This window comes from Callithrix jacchus, chromosome 21 (genome assembly GCF_049354715.1).
Source record: "Callithrix jacchus isolate 240 chromosome 21, calJac240_pri, whole genome shotgun sequence".
Lineage (NCBI taxonomy): Eukaryota > Metazoa > Chordata > Mammalia > Primates > Cebidae > Callithrix > Callithrix jacchus.
The window spans coordinates 44,972,787-44,992,885 of NC_133522.1; the positions used below are offsets into that span (position 1 = coordinate 44,972,787).

General features: G+C 48.7%; 2 long non-coding RNA genes across 2 annotated transcripts in view; one reads left to right on the plus strand and one right to left on the minus strand.

The window, feature by feature from the left end:
• The window catches only part of LOC118149872 (uncharacterized), an 82,971-nt gene that overhangs the window by 54,906 nt on the left and 7,966 nt on the right, over positions 1–20,099 (minus strand). The window lies entirely within an intron of this gene.
• LOC128930388 (uncharacterized) lies at positions 10,784–14,071 on the plus strand. Its single transcript, XR_008478362.2, has 2 exons — positions 10,784–11,728; positions 12,221–14,071. It is a non-coding gene; the product is annotated as an uncharacterized LOC128930388 (long non-coding RNA).

Sequence of the window (20,099 nt, forward strand, 5' to 3'; positions counted from 1 at the left end):
ACATTCTTGGGCCCCACCCCAGACCTCCTGAGTCAGAAACTCAGGACGGGGCCCCGCCCTCCAGGTGAGACCCACTGAGGTAGACTGTGGGCTTCCCAAGGCCATGGACTTGTCCGGTCACAGCTTAGAGTGTGGTACTTGGTGCTGTGTCAGCACTGGGACTCTCCCTGGCTTCCAAGAGAAATGATGAGTTTTCCTCACCACTGACCACCCAGGAGACCCCACCTGTGCCAGAAGGAGCTGTCCGCTGTCTCCCTCTCCCAGGGGCCAGGACACAGCTCCTTGGGCACCTGTATTTGCAGGGAAGGCTGCTGTAGGAGAAGACAGCAGGCCTTGCCCTCAGTTTGCCTAACTTCTCACAGCTCCAGTTTAATCTATCTTGCTCGGCAACTACAAAAGAATTGCCCCATGCCTTATGCATTCAGCCTCAGAGTCCCAGGAGTGCAATATCCAATGTGGCATATGCGCTCTCTACTAGCTCAAAGCACAGAACAAATACCCCTGTGCTCCTATATGAACGCAGCCTGCTCATTCTCGTGATGGCTCTGAACAAAGCTGGGGTCCCCTTCAAGTTGGCTTGGACATCCACGTTTCTGTTCTAGTCCTCCTCATTTACAGATAACACATGGGGTCCTCCAAGCCCTTGCCACCCCTTCGCAGTCTCATTCCACTCTTCCCTCACCCTTCCCAAACCAGCTCGCACACCCCTCCGCCAGGAGAGTTCTCTAACCCTTGCCAGCCCTGGCTGAACTGCCTGCTCTCCAAAGGGGAAGAAGCCATCGCCTTCAGTAATTGGCACTTTGGGGCTCTCTAGAACCTTTGTTTTATTTCCTTACTAAAAATGATAGTCTGATCAGGGCAGGGTCAATATTTAGTGTTTTATTTTCATTCCTTCAAATTGCTCAGCACCCCAGAGAGTCTGATTATGAAGGTTGTCAGTCAGTGTTGGACAGCAGCATAGAGGCCAGTCACAAAAGTGAGAAACCACAGGGCCACGGTTGCCAATGAATGGCTCTGGATCTTCACATGCCCTGAGGATGGTTTCAGATCCACTGGGCGTCTGTCCATCAGCCTAGGAGTGAGCTTTGGGTCCTTTACAAAAACAAGAAGGCAGTAGCACCCCCTGAAAACCATGCCCTACGCTTAGCCTGCCTCTACAGTACAGGCCCTTCCAACATGCTGTTTAGCAGGGAGAGGGGTCCAGGTGTGGTGGCTCATGCCTGTAAAGCCAGCACTTTGGGATGCCAAGGCCTCAAGCGGATCACTTGAGGTCAGGAGTTTGAGACCAGCCTGGCCAACATGGTGAAACCCCATCTGTACTAAAAATACAAAAATTAGCTGGGCGCAGAGGTGCATACATGTAGTTAATCCCAGCTACTCGGAAGGCTGAGGCAGGAGAATCACTTGAACCCGGGAGACAGAGGTTGCAGTGAGCCAAGATCATGCCACAGCACTCTAGCCGGGGCATCAGAGCAAGACTCCATCTCAAAAATAAATAAATAAAGGCAGGGAGAAGGACCTTGGAATTGGAATTGGCTTCAACAGACCTGCATTCAAGTTGTAGCTTCACTACATATTATTAATATCAAAATAACTGTTAACCTACAAGTGACCTCAGCCACTGCCCTCCCTGGCCCACTCTGGAGGGATCTGGCTCTACAGTGCAGATTTCTGCCCTTTCTGCACCCTCCCAGGAGGACGCTGCTCTTATCCTGTGTTGGGGGGCATTTGAGTTTGGAGACCAAGGAGAACTGGGAAGAGAAGAGAGCTTCAGTCATGGCTGGAGGGAGGCGTTGGAAAGGAGACCAGAAAAGTGCAGTCAGAAAGTGTGGGAAAACTGGAATTCGGGAAGGAGAAATGAAATGAGAAGGGGTGCCGGGAATTGTAAGTCAGATCCCCTTAAAGTCCCTCCAGAAGTGTAGATAAATAATTCGATCTTCTTTATATTGATCTTCAATGATCTAACTGCGCTCCTTAAACGAAACATGATTCTCAGAGACAGTCACGGCTGCAGTGCGGTTACATTGATGACGATGAGGCTTTCCTGGCCCTGGCGCTAATGACATCCCACGCATTTGGCCCCGAGATAGGTACTGCTGTCATCATAACCTTGCGGGTGGGGACAGTCATGCAGACAAGTTAAGAGGTTGCCCAGGCCCTACAGCTGCCCAGGCAAAGCCTGGATGGCACTCGTGCTGGTGCCAGGCTGGTGCTCTCAGACACTCATGTCCCGTCTTTAGACAGGGCCAGCCCCTCCCTGTGCAAGACTCCAGCCAGGCTCCCGCCCCTTTCCTTAAAAGTGAACCAAATCCAGGACCAACAGCTGATGGCACTCTGGGAAACTGAGCCCCAAGTTGATGTCTGAGGCTCAAATTCGCTCTAATTCGACCCCAAGAGGAGCCAGCGGGGGTCTGAGCAGGGGCAGCAGGGACAGAGCCTGACGCCGGGGGTCTGCTGCCAGCGGGCATCTCCACAGAGGGCACAGCCCGTGGGCGGAATGGAAACCAGACAGGGGGCTCTCTGGGCCCGCCGGGCCAGCCATCCGGAGGGTCTGCAGCTAATTAAGACTGAAGGGAGTGCTGAATAACCCTTTTGTGGATCAAAAGCCCTCTGTTGGAAACCCAGCTGACAAATCCAACAAAACTGACTTCATAGTTTCTTATGAGAAAACTGTGAATACGTCGAGGACTGAAGAAGCGCTTTGTTCCAGACCTTCGCGGGAGGACCAGAGATTCGGATTACAAAGCGGCCCTCCCCGGCTGCAGCAAACAGCGCCTCGCTGAAGCCAAGGCTGTCTCAGGGTAGGAAAGCCAGAAATAACACATTACACTGAACGGGGGCACGGTGTGGCCACAACCGCTCGCTCATGTGCTTCATTCCAGAAAAGGACACACACACCCCACCCTGATCCGATCAGAACCAGACAAGACTGGAAGGCTGGGCACAAACCACACTGAGCCCCTCCCCGAAGCGGGTGTCCACCGAGCCTGTGTCAGGATGGGTTCTTCAGACATTTAAAAGGCAACTGAAAACACAAAGGCTCCCTTTGACTTTGCACCCCAGGCTCCATGCGGGAGTCACCCAGAGCTTCAAACACACCCCTTGCCAAGATCCCAGCCTTAGGGACCGTAATGTAATTGATCTGGGTGCAGCCTGACATCAGCATTTGTAGGAGCTGCCTGGGTGCCATGGGTCAGATGGTGTCCCCACCAGAAGATATATCCACCCAGAACCTCTAAATGTGACTTGACTGGAATAAGGGTCTTTGTAGATGTCATTAACCCTTTACCCATTTGCCCAAGAATACTCTCCGGCAGCATTTACCCCAAAATAACTTTGCCACAAAATACCGTGCTTTTATTATTGTTTTCAAATCGCTCTAGTATATTGACTTTGGAAACAAAACACATCCTGCCATGAACAGCATTCTGTTTTTAGTAATGGTGTTTCCATTTACAAACTATAGTCATTCCCCAGTGCCGAAAACTGTCAAGTCCTAGAAAACGTAGCGTTTCGACACGTGGTGTCAACATGGTTCTTGAACAGTTACTGTCTGGAGAGTCATTGGATGAATCTGACTCTTCTGAAACAGATGATTCCGCTGGTTTAGATGATTCTGTTGTTAGTCCTGTGCAGAAATAACTCCAAGAACAGCTTTTGTATTTTATTTTCACATCGAAAATCCGTCAGATTTGCTTCAGCCTCAAAGAGCATGTTTATGTAAAACACGCGTGCTGGCAGCCAGCTGCACTTTACGTTCTAGATGGAAAAGGGTAGGTACAGATCTCTAGGTGAGCTCATCCTGGATGAGGGCGGGCCCTAAGTCCAAGGACGTGTGTCCTGAAAGGAGGCCAAGAAGCGACTCTGCGAACAAGACCACGTGAGACAGAGGCGGAGACTGGAGAGGTGCGGGTTCCATACAAGGAAGGCAAAGGATGGGCTCCCAGGAACAGGAGGGAGGCCTGGAGCGTGTGCTCCTGCACAGCCGCAGGCAACCCGGCCCACACCTTGACTTTGGCCTTCAGAACTGTGAGAGCAAATTTGTGTGTTCTAAGCCAGCGGTCCTCAACCTTTTTGGCACCCGGAACCAGTTTTGTGGGAGATAATTCCACACACAGCGGGGGATGGTTTGAGGATGACTCAAGCCATTACGTGTATTGCTTTATTTCTACTATTATTGTATTGTAATGAAATAATTGCTTTATTTCTACTATTATTGTATTGTAATGAAATAATTACACAACTCACCAGAATGAAGAATCAGTGGGAGACCCGAGCTTGTTTCCCTGCAACTGGACAGTCCCCTCTGAGGGTGATGGGAGACCGGGAGGTCATCAGGCATGAGATCCTCATAAGGATGGCACCGCCGACATCCCACACAGTTCACAGTAAGTCTCGCGCTCCTACGAGAATCTAATGCCGCTGCTGACCTGACAGGAGGTGGGGCTCAGGCGGCCATACTTGCTGGCCCACTGCTCACCTCTTGTCCAGTGCTGGTCCGTGGCCTGGGGTTGGGAATCCCATTTCTAAGTCACCCAGGAAACTCCTACAGCAGGTGGGTTTGGGTGGCCCTAATCTAATAAGACTGACGTACCCATAAGAAGAGGGGGTTGGGACACAGACACACACACACATAGCGGGATGACCCTGTGGGGATTCAGGGAGAAGAGGCCACCTACAAGCCAAGGAGAGAGGCCTCAGGAGGCCTGCCCACACCTTGCTCCTGGACTTCAGCCTCCAGATCCGGGAGGAAACAAATGTCGATTGCTTAAGCCACCCGGCCATGGTATTTGCTAGGCAGCCCTCGCAGACTCATATGCTAGGTATTTGCTGTGTGTTATTTTATCAGTCCTCATGGCGAAATTGTAAGTTGTGTTTAGGCTGTGCATGGTGGCTCACACCTGTATCCCAGAGGCAGGAGTTTGAGCAGCCTGGGCTAAGTGGTGAGACCCAATTTCTGAAAAATATTAACAGCCACCCATGACGGCACATGTCTGTAGTCCCAGCTACTCAGGAGGCTGAGGTGGGAAGATCGCCTGAGCCCGCGAATATGAGGCTGCAGTGAGCTGTGAGCTGTGATTGTGCCACTGCACTCCAGCAGCCTGGGCAACAAAACAGGACCCCATCTCTAAAAAAAAAAGAAGTTGTTGTTTTATTATTATTCCCTTTTTGCAAATGAGGAAAATACAACTATAAAAGGTGAAATGGCCCATCCAAACCTCACACATACAGGAAATGTCAGAGCAAGAATCCAGCCTGGCCTCTCACGGGTCACAGTGCGCCAGGGCCCCTGGTTCCAGGTGGCTGCCCATAGACGCAGGGGCCTTCCAGGCTGGGACATGCTCCCTCTGAGCAGGCAGTCTAGAGCCAGCGACGCTCACTGTTTTGCCACTCTCCGGCCTAGAGCAGAGGGCTTTGGACATCTCTTGCATTGTCTCAGGGCCATATAGTCCCAGGTCAAGGGTAAGAAGAAAGGGGAGCCCCCAAGGCCACAGTTGGGGTCCTCAGTGAATATCTGGGGCAAGAAAACCTCCGGAAGGTGTACCTTCTGTCAGCAACCTGGGAGGGGAACAGTGCGTTTCTGTGAGGAAAAGATGCGTTCACTTCCAACAGGAACTAGCTTTAGTTCCCTTTAATAAGAACAATTCTGCCCATCGTCTATAATGAGACAGGCTGTTCTTCAGTATTTTCACCCAGAGTAGCTAATTTAATCCTCAAAACACACCAGCAAAATAAGTAAAGGAAGAATCTCTCCATTTTACAAGAAAATCTCAGGCTCAGAAACATCTGTGCTTGGCAGCCCTTGGTAGCTCACACCTGTAATCCCAGCACTTCGGGAGGCCAAGGTGGGTGGATCACCTGAGGTCAGGAGTTCGAGACCAGCCTACCCGACATGATGAAACACCATCTCAACTAAAAACACAAAAATTAGCTGGGCATGGTGGCACACGCCTGTAGTCCCAGCTACTCCAGAGGCTGAGGCAGGAGAATTGCTTGAACCTGGGGGCTGGAGGTTGCAGTGAGCCAAGATCGTGTCACTGTATAAATGTCCGTGCTCTCTGCCTCAGCTTCATCTCTGCAAAATGGCGGTAACACCTCCGGCCTCTCAGGCTGTAGGGAAGACAGTGGACCCAACACACAGGCACAGCTGTCACAAGTAACTGCTCAGTTAAAGGTCACCCATGACAATGTTGTGCCCAAGGTCTTAACACTACCTAGAGCCAGGACCAAGCCCCCTGGAGTCTAGAACTCTCTATACTCAGCACAACATTCTCCACGCCCTGCCTTTTTAGGAAGTTGATTCATGAATTCAAAAACAGCCCAGCTCAGATGGTCACACTCCCCTACCCCTTCCCCTCTCTCAGGCCCAGCCCCTGGACACTGACCACTCCCCATGCTGCTCCTCCTCCTCCCCACCCCCTGGCCCCATGGTGGGGAAGGCAGGGCAGTTCCCTGGCATCCAGCTGGCTCCTAAGTGTCAGTTGAGTGATTTCAGTTTTTGTTTTTGTTTTTGTTTTGAGACGGAGTTTCGCTCTTGTTACCCAGGCTGGAGTGCAATGGCACGATCTCGGCTCACCGCAACCTCCGCCTTCTGGATTCAAGCAATTCTCCTGACTCAGCCTCCCGAGTAGCTGGGACTACAGGCACGCGCCACCATGCCCAGCTAATTTTTGTATTTTTAGTAGAGACGGGTTTTCACCTTGTTGACCAGGATGGTCTCGAGCAACAAACAAAAGCCTGATTTATAGATTAAAAGACAAATCTTCTCAGGCTTAATAAATATTGACTCATGAATATAAGATAAATATCACTTCATAAAGATCACTGTCTAAACAGCAAGAGGTTGGACATATACCCTGGAGATGAAAGCTCACTCCATGCCTTGAAAAAGTAGGTCATTCTGAAGGAATAGTAGAGCAGAAACTCTTTAACATGGGAAGAGGTTCGTAATAAATTGGTGACAAACACTATGCATACTAGGGCCCCTTCAAGTAAGGAAAGATTGACCCCAAATCCTTCGCAGTGCATTTGAGCGCAGAGAGTCATGTGGGTGTTTTACCTTTTAATTGATCTGTATTTCCTACAATTAGCAAACAATAGTACTTTGAAATCAAAATTCACTTTATTTAAATAAAGTAAAGCGAGGTGTATTGGCTCCTGCCTATCATCCCGTTATTCGAGAGGCTGAGGCAGGAGGATCTCTTAGGGCCAGAAGTTTGAGACCTACCTCGGCAACATAGCAAGACCCCATCTCTACAAAATGACAACAAAAAGTTAGCTAGACATAGCGGCAGGCACCTGTGGTCCCGACTACTCGGGATGCTGAGACGGGAGGATCACTTGAGCCCAGGAGGTCAAGGCTGCAGTGAGCTATGATTGTGCCACTGCACTCCAGCCTGGGCAACAGAGTGAGGCCCCATCTATAAAAATTAAAAATACAGCGTTTAAAAATAAAGCCAAAAGAAACCTTCTAATCTTTTATGACTGTGTGGCAAGCTATCGACTCCTTCTCAGAAGAATGTTTTTAAATGCATTAAAGAAAACACAAGGTGGGGAGAGTTCCGAAGGAGACCAATGATACTAAAACATACAGAATTATCAAGACGGTCATTACGCTTCTGTCAGAAGAATAGACGGGCTACTTCAACACCTTAAACAGCAAGAACTGGCAGCAAGTCTAGTGAACTGGGCACGTGGAAGCACCATGAGCATGAGCAGTATTTCTGAATAGCTGTAACACCGTGTGCAGGTGTCCAGGGCTTCTGTCGTGACCACGTGGTCTGATGCTCACCCCGCAGTGGAAGGAGATGCTAAATTCCGTTACGGGTCAGAGGTCAGTGAAAAGGAAGCTGCAGTTTGTTCCCAACCAGGCACAAGGACCCTTGAATTTGTCCGTGGTTAAGAACAACTCGTCCAGGAGCAGAGCGAGAGGCTGGACAGCGCGTCCTCCCCTCCTCTCCCCGCCTTCGCATCCTCCTGGCTGCCTGGCGTTTCCTCCGCGGGCCTGGCTGAACACACGCACGCACAGGCCCAGGGGGAGACCACCGTCAGCTAGGGGCTGTCAGGCTGCAGAGATACATCTTCAGTAACATCTTCTATAAAACAGTCACTATGGGCCGGGGCGGGTGGCTCACACCGTAATCCTAGCACTTTGGGAGGCCGAGGCTGGCAAACCACCTGAGGTTGGGAGTTCGAGACCAGCCTGACAAACATGGAGAAACCCCGTCTCTACTAAAAATACAAAATTAGCCGGGTGTGGTGGCATGTGCCTGTAATCCCAGCTACTCAGGAAGCTGTGGCAGAATCGCTTGAACCCAGGAGGCAGAGGTTGTGGTGAGCCGAGATCACACCATCGCCCTCCAGCCAGGGCAACAAAAGCGCAACTCCATATCAAAAAAAAAAAAAATAGTCACTATGAAATGATGGTGACTGGACAGTGGCTCCAAGCGGTTGGTGTCTTTTGCAGAGATTTCCACTGTGTCCATCCTCCGCAGCCAACTCCATGTGAGGCAAGACGGACCCTCAGCGAGTTGGGGCTCCCAGCAGGTGCAGCCTGCTGCCTTCTCCCCACATCTGCCACCAAATGAACCTGCCCCCTTTCCCAGCAACCCCAAGAAAAGCCTCAGGACCTATCAGGAGAGGAAGAAGCTGTCCATATAGAGAGAAGGAAGGGATATCCCTTCTCATTCCCCACATGGCCTAGCCTGGGTGGAAGCCCCATTTCCCTGGCGGGGAGGAGCCCTCTCCTGGCAAGGAGGCTGGTGGAAAGGGCAAAAGCATTTTGGAAGGAGCCAAGAGGAATAAAAGTGGCAGGTTGCCTGCCTTCGTTCAGACTGAGTAAGCAAGGCCACTGCCTCATCTGAAGTTACATGCAAGGCACATCACTCATAAATTCACTTTTCCCAGCTTCTCTATAAGGTCTGTTAGCGAGCGGACCATCCAACTGCGGGCCACAGCTCTGCATGGAGAATCCGTTTGTTGGCGAGTCGTCTTCAAACCCAAAGAACAAGGCGAACCCAACCCCCAAGGAACCCAGATGAGTCCTTATTTCCCCATTTCATTCGTAAAAAAATACTTCTCCCAGGTTCCGGCAGAGTGCTGTTCTCATTTTAGAAGGCGGGCTAACTGCAGGCACTAGTCATATTTCTCGGAGACGTGTCTGTTCTTTGCTTGAATGAAACTGTTCTGTTCGTTTGTTTCGCTTCCTCTTTGGGGATACCAAGGACACGAGTTCCCCTTTCCTGGTATTGGAAGTGCGTCAGCTCAAGCATGAGTAAATGAAAAGTGAAGGATAAGAGGCTGGCTCCATTGGGTGACATGCACCTGCCATGAGATGTGGGAAGCCATGGCATGTCACTGTTGCTCCTGAATTATTGCCCAACATGTCCCCAGAATGAGGGCGAGGCGAGTCTCTAAAGACATGCCCATGAGCCAGGCAGCACATAACAGAGACAAGGAAGAGGACAGAGGTCTCTTCCTCTTCTTCAGGGTTTGTCACACAGAAGAAATCCAAAGGCTTACCCTAAGGACAGGGGAAAATGAAGAACACAAAGTCACTAGTCAGTGTCAGGAGGAGGGCATCCAAGTCCCCATCAGCCTGTAATGCAGCAGACTGACGAGCAGTCAGTGCCACCATCACAGCCCTGTGCTTTCTCTGCCCCCAGTAAGACTTCGAACCTTCCGAAGGATTGGGTGTGAATGATGAATAATTGCCTGTGAAGAGGACCACATCTAATCTATCAGCTTACATCTCAACATGATTCAAAAATAGATCAGCAAAAACATATATAGCAAAAAAAAAAAATGCAATGTCATCAGATGCAAATGATAACACAAGTTTCTTCCCAGGCTTAGATACACAAACAGAACAAGTGCAAGGGCTGTATACACAGTCACAGTGTGGGTGCAGATGAGACAGGAATGTCCAAGGGAGCTTCGGTTGATGGAATTCCACACAGCCTGCGAGGGAGTAGACCGCAATTTCACCCAGAACCACAAATGAGCCTCCTAGTGTCAGTTACCTTCTTTTTCAAGAATGACACGCCAAGCTCTAATCCCCCCTCACCGAGTCTTTACGAGCTTAAAGTAACTCCATTTTAAAATCTGTCCCTTTTAGACATTTTGCCAAGTCCCTTGCTCTCTGTTAGAAAAGGCACATTTCGTGCTGACTATTCCCATGTCCCCCGAGTCTTCTTTTCATCCCAAAAGCTGGGAACTTTCTACTTCGACCACCAGAGCTTCTCTGGCAGGTGATTTTCCCTGCTATTTTCTTTGGTGTCATCTCTTTAAAAACCAACAGTATGGCCAGGCGCCGTCACCCACACCTGTAATCCCAGCACTTTGGGAGGCCAAGGCGGGCAGATCACAAGGTCAGAAGATCAAGACCATCCTGATTAACATGGTGAAACCCCACATCTACTAAAAATACAAAAACTAGCTGGGTGTGGTGACTTGTGCCTGTAATCCCAGCTCCTCGGGAGGCTGAGGCAGGAGATCACTTGAATCAGGGAGGCGGAGGTTACAGTGAGCAGAGATCGCACCAGTGCACTCCAGCCTGGGCGACAGAGCAAGACTCCGTTAAAAAAAAAAAAACAGTATATGAACTCAGGACATGAGTTTTGAACTCAGGACACTTGTGTGATGCAGTAACAGGCAGAGTGAGGGGCAGCAGTGGGCACGCGAAGGGGTTAAGGGAAGTCCTGAGTGTTTCCCGTTTTCTCATCTGGGCTGCTGAGATTAAGGAGATAAATGCATATAAAGCACTGCCCATGCTTTCTGGCCCAGCTCGGGGCTCTAACTATTGGTTGCACCCATGCTGAGGACTAACCTCAGCCCAGGCAAAGGCTGGAGGCGGCCCACCCAAAAGCAGATGCTTCCCAAGGCCGGGTCACTGCACAAGAGCCAAACGCATGCACCGGATGAGATCGTATGCAATTGGAGGGGACCTGCTCTCCTGAAAAAGTCACCCTGAAAGTTCTCATTGGCCAGATCTGAAGGTGTTGAGGTTGGAACCAACAGCAAAGAGGCAACCGCAGACCTTGGTTGCCAGAGAAGTCACTGTCTTTTCCAAGCAGCAAAACCACACACGAATCCCTTGGAGCTTGTCTGGAAGCCTCGAAATCTCACTGCCAACAAAAATGTTTCCCCTCGAATTATAGCACAGACTTCAGAGGGGAGGGAATTTAATGCACAGAACCACCCACCAGGGAAGGACAGCAGAAAAAATGAGAGGTTCAAGAGCCACATGGTGAAAAGCGCCCACGGAAAAATTGTGACATTAAATAGTAAACTGCAAAGGATTTGAAGCCCAGATAAACACCATGAGCTAACGTCAGCCAAGGAGAGTGGGATTCAGTCAATGGAAACAGGCAAACACTTCAATCAATGTTCATAAACAGGCCTTTTCATCCTTCCCCCAGAGGAAGAAACTTGAGGGGCACGCGGCCCACAAGGTGAGGAGACTGCGGCTGACTTGAAGTCTTTGGCCAACTCTCCAGGCTTCTGCCAAGTAGACACTATGCCGGGGGGGCAGAGAGGTCCGGCCAGCAGCCAAGCCCACCCAGGTCTCGCCAGCCGGGTATGGGTCATCTGCTGTTTCTGATGTGACAGCTGAAACTCCCAGGGACTTCTTTTTTCACACAGCCTTTACCTACTGTTCTTTGAAAGTGAACTTTTGTTTTTGGATTCTTGAACATCTGAAGGAGAATCCCACCACAAAAGCCTCCAGGTAACAGACGTTCCACATGGAGGGGGCAGCACGGGAGAGATGGGTGTGTCCAGAAAGCCCCAGGGCCCCGTGCTGGAGCTTGGGAACCATGGAGGAGGTAGCAGGCCAGGAAGCACAGGAGCCCGTGGGCAGACCTCAGGCTGCACGTGCCAGGCTAAGGGAGTGAGTCTCACCCAGGGTGAGCCCCAGGTGGTGAGCCCGTGTCCTCTGAGCCTGTTTGCAAGCCATGGTGCTGCACCAAACTCCCTGTGGAGGCCCCGCGCTGTGAAAAGGAATTGTTCACAAGTCGAGATAAGTATTAGCCCAAGGATGTCATGCTCCAAGCAGAGCAGGGACCCAGTGTCATGGACCAGTTCATTCCCTCCCTGCAGCAGTTAGAAAAAGGGAGGGAAAGAACTCCCGATGCCATTATGTCAAACACCAAGACAACTGAAGTCTGCCAAGGTGGGTTCTTTCTCCCACTTCCTAACTTCAGCCTCTTACTCCCCACAGCCTCCCTGCCCCGGGCCTGCGTGGGACCCTCCTGCTGACCCCTCCCTCCCATCTCCTCTGCGCTGCCTCCCCGACGCCCAGGCCTGTCCCACATCCCAAGGCCTCTCTGGAATCTGTTTCCTCTGCCCTGCATCTTTCAACTCAAAGTTCATCTGATCAGTTTATTCCTCCGCCAAGGCCAGGACTCCTGCTGCCTTTGAAAGCCACATGTGCTTTTTTTAGAAGATGACCTTTGGCAAAAAAACAATTTGTTCCTTTGCCTTTGGCCTTAACATGACATTAGGGAAGTGAGAAGCACAGCTGGGCGATGAAGTGGAAGCAAACGTTGAGGGGAACTGAGAAAGACTGAGAAGGTTCACATCATAAGCAGTGAACATGCCAGGACGCTTTCCCCGCTGGCAACGGTGGCCTGGGCCGGCCTGGGGGCTGCATGCCTTTGAGGTCAAAAAGCTAGATCCACTGGTGGCAGCGGTGGTCCCCAGTCCACACTCAACCCACATCGCAATGGCCACCATTAGACACTCGTTCCAAAGCAAAGTCAGCCCCCACACAAATGCAGCCCCCTCCGACGCTGCTCTTTATCCACGGGGCAAGGATGTCTCACACACGCAGAGATTGCTGGTGTGATTTCTCCAACCCGAACTGCAGGTCATTGTCAGCATTTCGAAGTGTCGATGAAGGAATCGCCTTCATTGAAAAACAAAACCAGTAGAACCTGCCTTTTGCCCTTATGCCCTCCCTTGCAGAGGCCTTCCTGTTAACCAGCGTTCCTGCCACCATGGCGTCTCATTTGCATCTGTTCTTCATCAGAAGCAGAAGTGTCAGCCCTTTTCCACTAGGGCCAGCAGGTCACTTCACCTGGAAACAGAGCCATCAGGGACACCCGGCAATCCTTCCTCCTAATTACAGCGTCCTCGCTAACCACTCCAGGATGGCCCCTGAGTAACTGGGGTGAAAATCGAACATAACCCTGTCTGGAGATCTTCCGCATTCACCTAAGCCGGGGAGCAGGAATGCAGGTGTCTCTGACATTATGCTGCCATGCCCTCTGCTGCACACTGATTTGCAAAGTGAAAACGATCCTCAGTACAAAACTGTCTCCATCTGAAACCTGCAGGGAAGATCAAAAGAGGCAGGGCGACAGACTGAGCAGTCCTGCGGAGGGAAAGGGAGCTTCTCAGGGAGGGGCAGCCCAGTGGCTGGCACGGGCACAGCATGGCATAGAATTTTTAAGTCCCAGTTTGGCATGTCCTCTCTACAAAACCTAACTCTTGATCCATGTGATAACGTCCTCACATGACTGTTCCCACCTCGGGTTCTCAGAAATCTGTCCGTGCTGGTGTGTGACTGAGACTAGAGTCACTGGCTAGAGGCCAACACAGCACACATTCACCCAAATTGTCCTTTCCAGCAGCAGCCCTGCATGATGACGCTTGGTGAAAACTGACCCAGCCCCACACCGGAAGGCTTTGTGTGTCAGTTACCCCTAGGAAAAGGACAGGGTCAAAAGTCATCCCAAGAGGAAATGTGGCCCCAGCACCCAAGGCCTCCTCTCTCTGTCTCCAGGAAACTCTCATCTAACAAATCAGATATTAGCACCATGAACCCTGAGTGCCGCTTAACCTCTGAACTTATCCAACAACACCAGCAAATAGTCATTTACTCCTAGGTTACCCAAGGGTAGCTAAAAGAGAAAACGGATGAAAGAACAGCTTTACAGGATCTTGGTGGACATTTTATGGGCATATTTACTTGTTGTTGGCGTCTTTACGGCTTTTCCCTGAAGACTGTCATTACGGTAACAGATGGCTTCATCCTTAACTGCTCAGTAAATAAAACGGCTTTAAAATTTTTTTATCAGTCTCTTTTAGGTTTCATCTCAATTATCTTAGGAAAAAAGGTCTCTGTTGCACTGACTAGGATTTTTAAACAGATTAATTGGCTATGATAAATTTTTCAAAGTTAGACTCAAAATTCACAAAACATGTAATCCTAGCCAGAGCAAATGGTGGCTTCCTGGAAAGGTGCCTGACTTTCTCAGAGGCTCTCAGCATTTGCTGTTACACTTTTTTCCGTTTATAGGGAGGGGAAGCAGCACGTCTTCCACCACTTGCAAAGAACTGCTTTCCTTGGTAACCTGGGGCTGTGCCTGCCCCTTGATGGATCTATCAGAAGGAAGTGCCCTGTCTCAGTGTGCAGGATGACGCATAATTCTTTTGCCTGCCTAGAGCACCTAGCAAGGGCTGAGCTTTCCCTCTTTCATTCTTTTGTTCATTAATGCATCCAGCAAGATTTATTGAGGGCTTATCTTTGCCTCGTACTACACTAAGTGCTCTGAATACAGTAGTGGCCTCCACGAAGTCCCTGCACTCATGGAGCTCACATGCTAGTGACACAGACCAAATCATACATAAATACAGGAGTCCCCACCCCCTGGGCCACAGCCTGGTACTGGTCTATGACCCTGTGAGGAACTGGGCCACACCGGAGGAGGTGAGCAGCAGGTGAGTGGACATTACTGCATAAGCCCTGCCTCCTGTCAGATCAGGGGCATTAGATTCTCCCAGGAGCACAAACCCTGTTGCAACCTGGATCTAGATTGCACGGAGTATGAGAATCTGATGCCTGGTGATCTGAGGTGGAGCTGAGGCAGTGATACTTACTCTGGGGAGCAGCCACAAATACAGATTCCTGTTAGCCAAGAAGTTTGACTGCACAGAGACTATAATAAGCCAACTGCTCGCGGACTCCTATCAAAGCCTTCTCCTTGAGCAGCTAGCGATGGTTAAGCTGCAGGCTTCGTGGTGGCAAGCGAGCTGATGCACTTCAACTGTACAGCTGCAGTTGGTGGCCTTCAAAGTATGTCTGAGACAACTGCACATCTCCATATGCTCTGGATTAAAGTCGAGGTGAAATATCCTGAGGTGGCCACAAAAGCACTGGAAAGCCTGCTTCCATTTCCAACATCCTGTCTTTGTGAAGCAGGGTTTCCTGCAGTGACAGCAACCAACACAAGATCACAAAGTAGACTGGACATAAGCAGTAGCACACTTCTCCATCACCTGTCCCTGTCTCCATCACCTGTCCCTGTCTCCATCACCTGTCCCTGTCTCCATCACCCCTAGATGGCACCAACTGGTTGCAGGGGCTCCCACTGACTCTACATTATGGTAGTTGTATGATTATTTTATTATATATTACAATGTAATAATAATAGGCATAAAGGGCAAAATAAGTGTAATGCACTTGAATCATCCCAAAACTATCCCTCACACTGTGGAAAAAAAATTGTATTCCATGAAGTTGCTCTCTGGTGCCAAAAAGACATTTCACATCAGGTAGTGAAGAAAAATCACGCCATGGAAAAAGACAGATAGAGCCGCGATCAGGTTGAGAGTCAGCAGAGAAACCTCTCTGAGGACCCTGAATTTGGGCAGACACCTGAATGAAGTGACGGAGGAAACCAAATAAATACCTGGGAAGATTTTTCTAAAGGGAACAGCAGTCCTGACCACAGAATAAGTGTGTTGTGTTCAAGGAGCCTCCAATAAAGAAGGTTAAAGAAACAAGGTAGCAGGTGGTGAGAAGTGAAGCTAAAAAGATAGGGCCAGGTCATGTAGTTTTTGCCAGCCATTCTCAGGAAATTGGATTTGATTTTGTTTTAAGGCGGTTTTTCCCTCTGTCTCTGGTGGGCAGCAGCTTTAGTATAATGCACTTAAGTGTGAATTTCCTCATATGTGTCTTGCTTGGGGTTCAGAATCCTTTTGGAATATGTTGTTTAAAGCCTGTGATCTGTTTCGGAAAATTTTTCATCATTATCTTTTCAGATACTATTTCTGTCTCACTTTCTCCCTTCTTCTCCTTGTTAGACCTTTTATTTTGCATCCTTATGTCTCTGGCTCTTTTCTGATTTCTTTACTCTGTGCTTCTCCTAGATATTTTTCTTATTCCAGTTCACTAATTTTCTCCTCAGCTGTGTCTAATCTGTATTAAACCTTGGGACCTGAATTCGGTATTTTTTTTTCATTTCTAAAATTTTCTTTTGATTATCTTTTATAGTTTCTAGTTCTCTACCAGAATCCCCAACTTGTATTTATCTCCTTGACCATGTTAAGCATGGTTATTTTAAATCCATTAATTTAAACCTATGTCTCTCTATCAGCATTTGTCTTGTCTCCTCATGCACCAGCTTATTTTGTTGAGTGCCAGACATTATATATGTAATACACAGAGATCTAGAAAAACGTTACCTTTTTCCAGAGATAAATTACACTGACTTATGTCTGGAATCTATGGACCCTAACAATCCCTAACCTCCTTAATCCAATCTGGGGATGAACGAATTCAAAGGTGGGCTTAATTTATTACAAAGGCCAAACTATTTCAGGTCAATCTTTACCCCTAGACTGTACCCTTATGTGGTTTTCCCAACCCAAATACTGAGGTAGTTGCAGGGAAGGGGACTCCAGGTCTCAAGTCCTTGCAGACCCTGAATGCCAGTGTCTGTTCTCCTATCCCTGTTGTCTATCAGCAGCTCTATTAGCTTCTCACTCTCTCAGCCACCTGTTCTGGAAAAAGAGTACCTAGGGGAGAGTGGTCACAAATGCTGGCTCACCTACCTGTATTTTATTTCTTTCCCAGATCTTGTCCCTAAAATTCTTCACTGCCTTGTGAACTGTCCAGTGCCTTCAGATATTTTTAACATTTTCTTTTTTTCTAGCTATTCTCAGGAGAAGGATTGGCTTTTATTCTATGTGTGCATAACAAAATGTTTGCCAAAATAACCCAAATTCTCCAACCCTCCTTCTACACACACACACACACACACACACACACACACACATTACTATTGGGGCTCAGAAGACAATATGCCAAACTATGGTACTTTAAAATGATGAGCATACCTTAATTAAGGAAATTGGAAAGCCTCAAAAGCTACCTCAGAACCACGGACTTTCTATCCTTCTCTTGTTTCTCTCCACAATTGTCCCCTCTCCACAACCACCAAATGCAGGGAGGGGTTCTCTGTGGAAGTTTCGTATTTGATTGAGGAAACTTCTTGCTAAAAGAAATTCAATTGTCAACAGGGTGCAGTGGCTCACACCTGCAACCCCAGCACTTTGGAAGGCTGAGGCGGATGGATCACTTGAGGTCAGGAGTTCAAGACCAGCGTGGCCAACATGGCAAAACCCTCTCTCTGCTGAAAATACAAAAATAACATGCCTAAAATCCCAGGTACTTGGGAGGGTGAGACAGGAGAATTGCTTGAATCTAGAAGGTGGAGGTTTCAGTGAGCCAAGATTGTGCCCCCACTGCTTGGGCGACAGAGTGAGACTCCATCTCAAAAAGAAAAAAAAAAAGAAATTCAATTGTCTTAAACTCCCTCCATAGAAATCTTATCGAACCACCAAGAAAGAGAAACCCCTAGAGAAGAGACTCAGACTCTCCACAGCCAGGCAAAGTTTCCGTGCATTCTACAGGCAGCTGAGAGATTACCTGAGGATGTAAGAGGATGCCTTTGCTCACAGGGCAGCTCCGCCCCTCCATTCCTATAACCGTCCACGAGCTGTTGTTCGTCCTTTGGTCTCATTCAGCTTCCAAAGAAAATAATTTGCAAACTGTTGTCTGGTCTTCAGGCCCATTCCTGCACCCTAAAAATCGCTACCCTCCAAAATTGCCTGCAGCTCCGCACTTCCCTCCCTGTTATGACAAGGGTATCAAAGCTTCAACCATCTGGCCTTTCGTTGATCCTCATATTTTGCGTGGCTCCCAGGCTAATGCATGTTAATAAATACGCCTGCCTTTCCTCCTGTTAATGTGTTATTAGTTCAGATCAGTGAACGGTCAAAGGAAAGAGGAGAAGCTTCCTTCTTCAACCCTACGTTATAAATTGTAAACATGTTCTGTTTTAATAATATATTATGTACCCTAGAAAATGTACGATGTGCCCATTATTAAACAGATAGAAGGATGGGAATGAGTAAATACAAATGAAAGGTTTAATGGTTTCTGTACCGCCACACTCTGAAGACCTCTGGTCCAGGAACACTTGTGGGGCTGGAGAGGTAACTATGTGGGGCAGGTGGACTAGGCCAGAGGTGGTAAGAAGTGCTTAATTCAGAATGTGTTCTGAAGGTAGAGTTCAAGAGGTTCGCTGATGAATTGGATGTGGGTGTCAAGGCAGGAGAGGGATCGAGGATGAATCCTGTTTCTGGCCATTGACTGAGATGGGAAGGATCAAGCTGTGCTGGGGATCGAGAGTCTTTGGACCACACTGGCATATTACAGACCCCGAAATCCAAGTCAGCCTCGGCTTTTTCGCCAAAGATCCCTTCCATTCCAGAAGGGAGCTCCCCAGGGACACAGCAGAGGGTATGTGTCCTCACGAGGGCGGGATCGTTTGTCAAGGAAAGAAACCACTTCTCTCTAACTGAAATTGAACTCATAAGAAAGTTGTATAAATTTAAATTCCAGCTCTTGCAAAAACCCTGCTCAAACTCTTCCCACCACTTTCAAACTGTGTTAGCAACAGCTTTAGTGCATCTGGATGTTTCCCAATCTGAGCTGTTCAGAGTATCTGATCTATAAGTAAATACCTATCGTGTGGCAGAGGAGGAGGAAAAGCTGGAGAGCAAGGAAGAAGGAAGAAGAGAAGAAAGAAGGAAAGAGAGAGAGAAAAAAAGAAGAGAAAGAAAGAAAGGGGGAAGAAAAAAGAAAGAAGAAGGACAAAGAAAAAAGAGGGAGGGGGAGGGAGGGAGGGGAGGAGAAGGAAGAAGAGAGAGAGAAGGAAAAGAAGGAGGAAGAGAGAGAAAAAAAAAGGAGGAAGAGAGAAACAGGAAAAAGAGGAGGAGAGAAAGAGGAGGAAAAAGAAGGGTAAGAAGAGGATGAAAGAGAAGAGGTCTAAGAGGAGGGGGAGGGAGGGCAGAAGAAGGGAAGTTGGAGGAGCAGGAGGATTCTCATGTCCAAGTTTGGGAAATGCTGCAGTCAGCAACATGCACATGTTGAACGCGTTTCCTTACTGCGGGGCTCCTCAGAGCCTTTACTAGTCATATCTGGTTATGACTCTAACCAGATGCAGAGCGCGTAGCCATTCCCTGACTTATTTTCTCCGATGCTTATTAATAGCTCATGAGTAATTTTGCTGAACAATTCAGGAGACTGCTGTAGACCCCTGGTCAACAACTGTAGCCCAAAGGCCAGCGTCAGCCTGCCACTTGCTTTTATATTGCCGGAAAGCTGAGAATACTTGCAACATTTTTAAACGGTTGAAAGGATTTAAAAAGAAAAACAAAACTTTGTGACAGACGAAAATTATATAAAGTTCAGATTTCGATGTCCCTTTATTTCTACTGGAATACATGTCTCTTTGTCAGCTCAGGCTAATATGACAGAATACCATCAGCTGGGTGAATTAACAGATGTTTGGATGTTTATTTCTCACAGTGCTAGAGGTTGGAAATTTGAGTCTAGGGTGCCAGCATGGCTGGGGTTCTGGTGAGGGCCCTATTCTTGGTTTGTAGGTGGCTGCCTTCCTGCTGCGATAAAAAAGAGAGCTCTGGTCTCTTCATCCTCTTACAAAGTAACTAACCCACCTTGGGGGAATCCACCCTCATGATCTCATTTAAACCTAATTACCTTTCGAAGGGCTTCAACACATGGATTTGAGGGGGACACACGGAGTCCACAGCAACAGCCACGCTCATTCACTTACGTATCATCTGTGGTTGCTTTTGAGCTACAACAGCAGAGTTGAGTAGCTTGCAACAGAGACCGTTTGTCCCTCAAAGCCTAAAATATTTACAATCCGGCTCTTCACAGAAAAAGTTTGCCGATCCCTGCTCTAGACTGCCCACACAACATAGCGTTAAAATATGCGTTC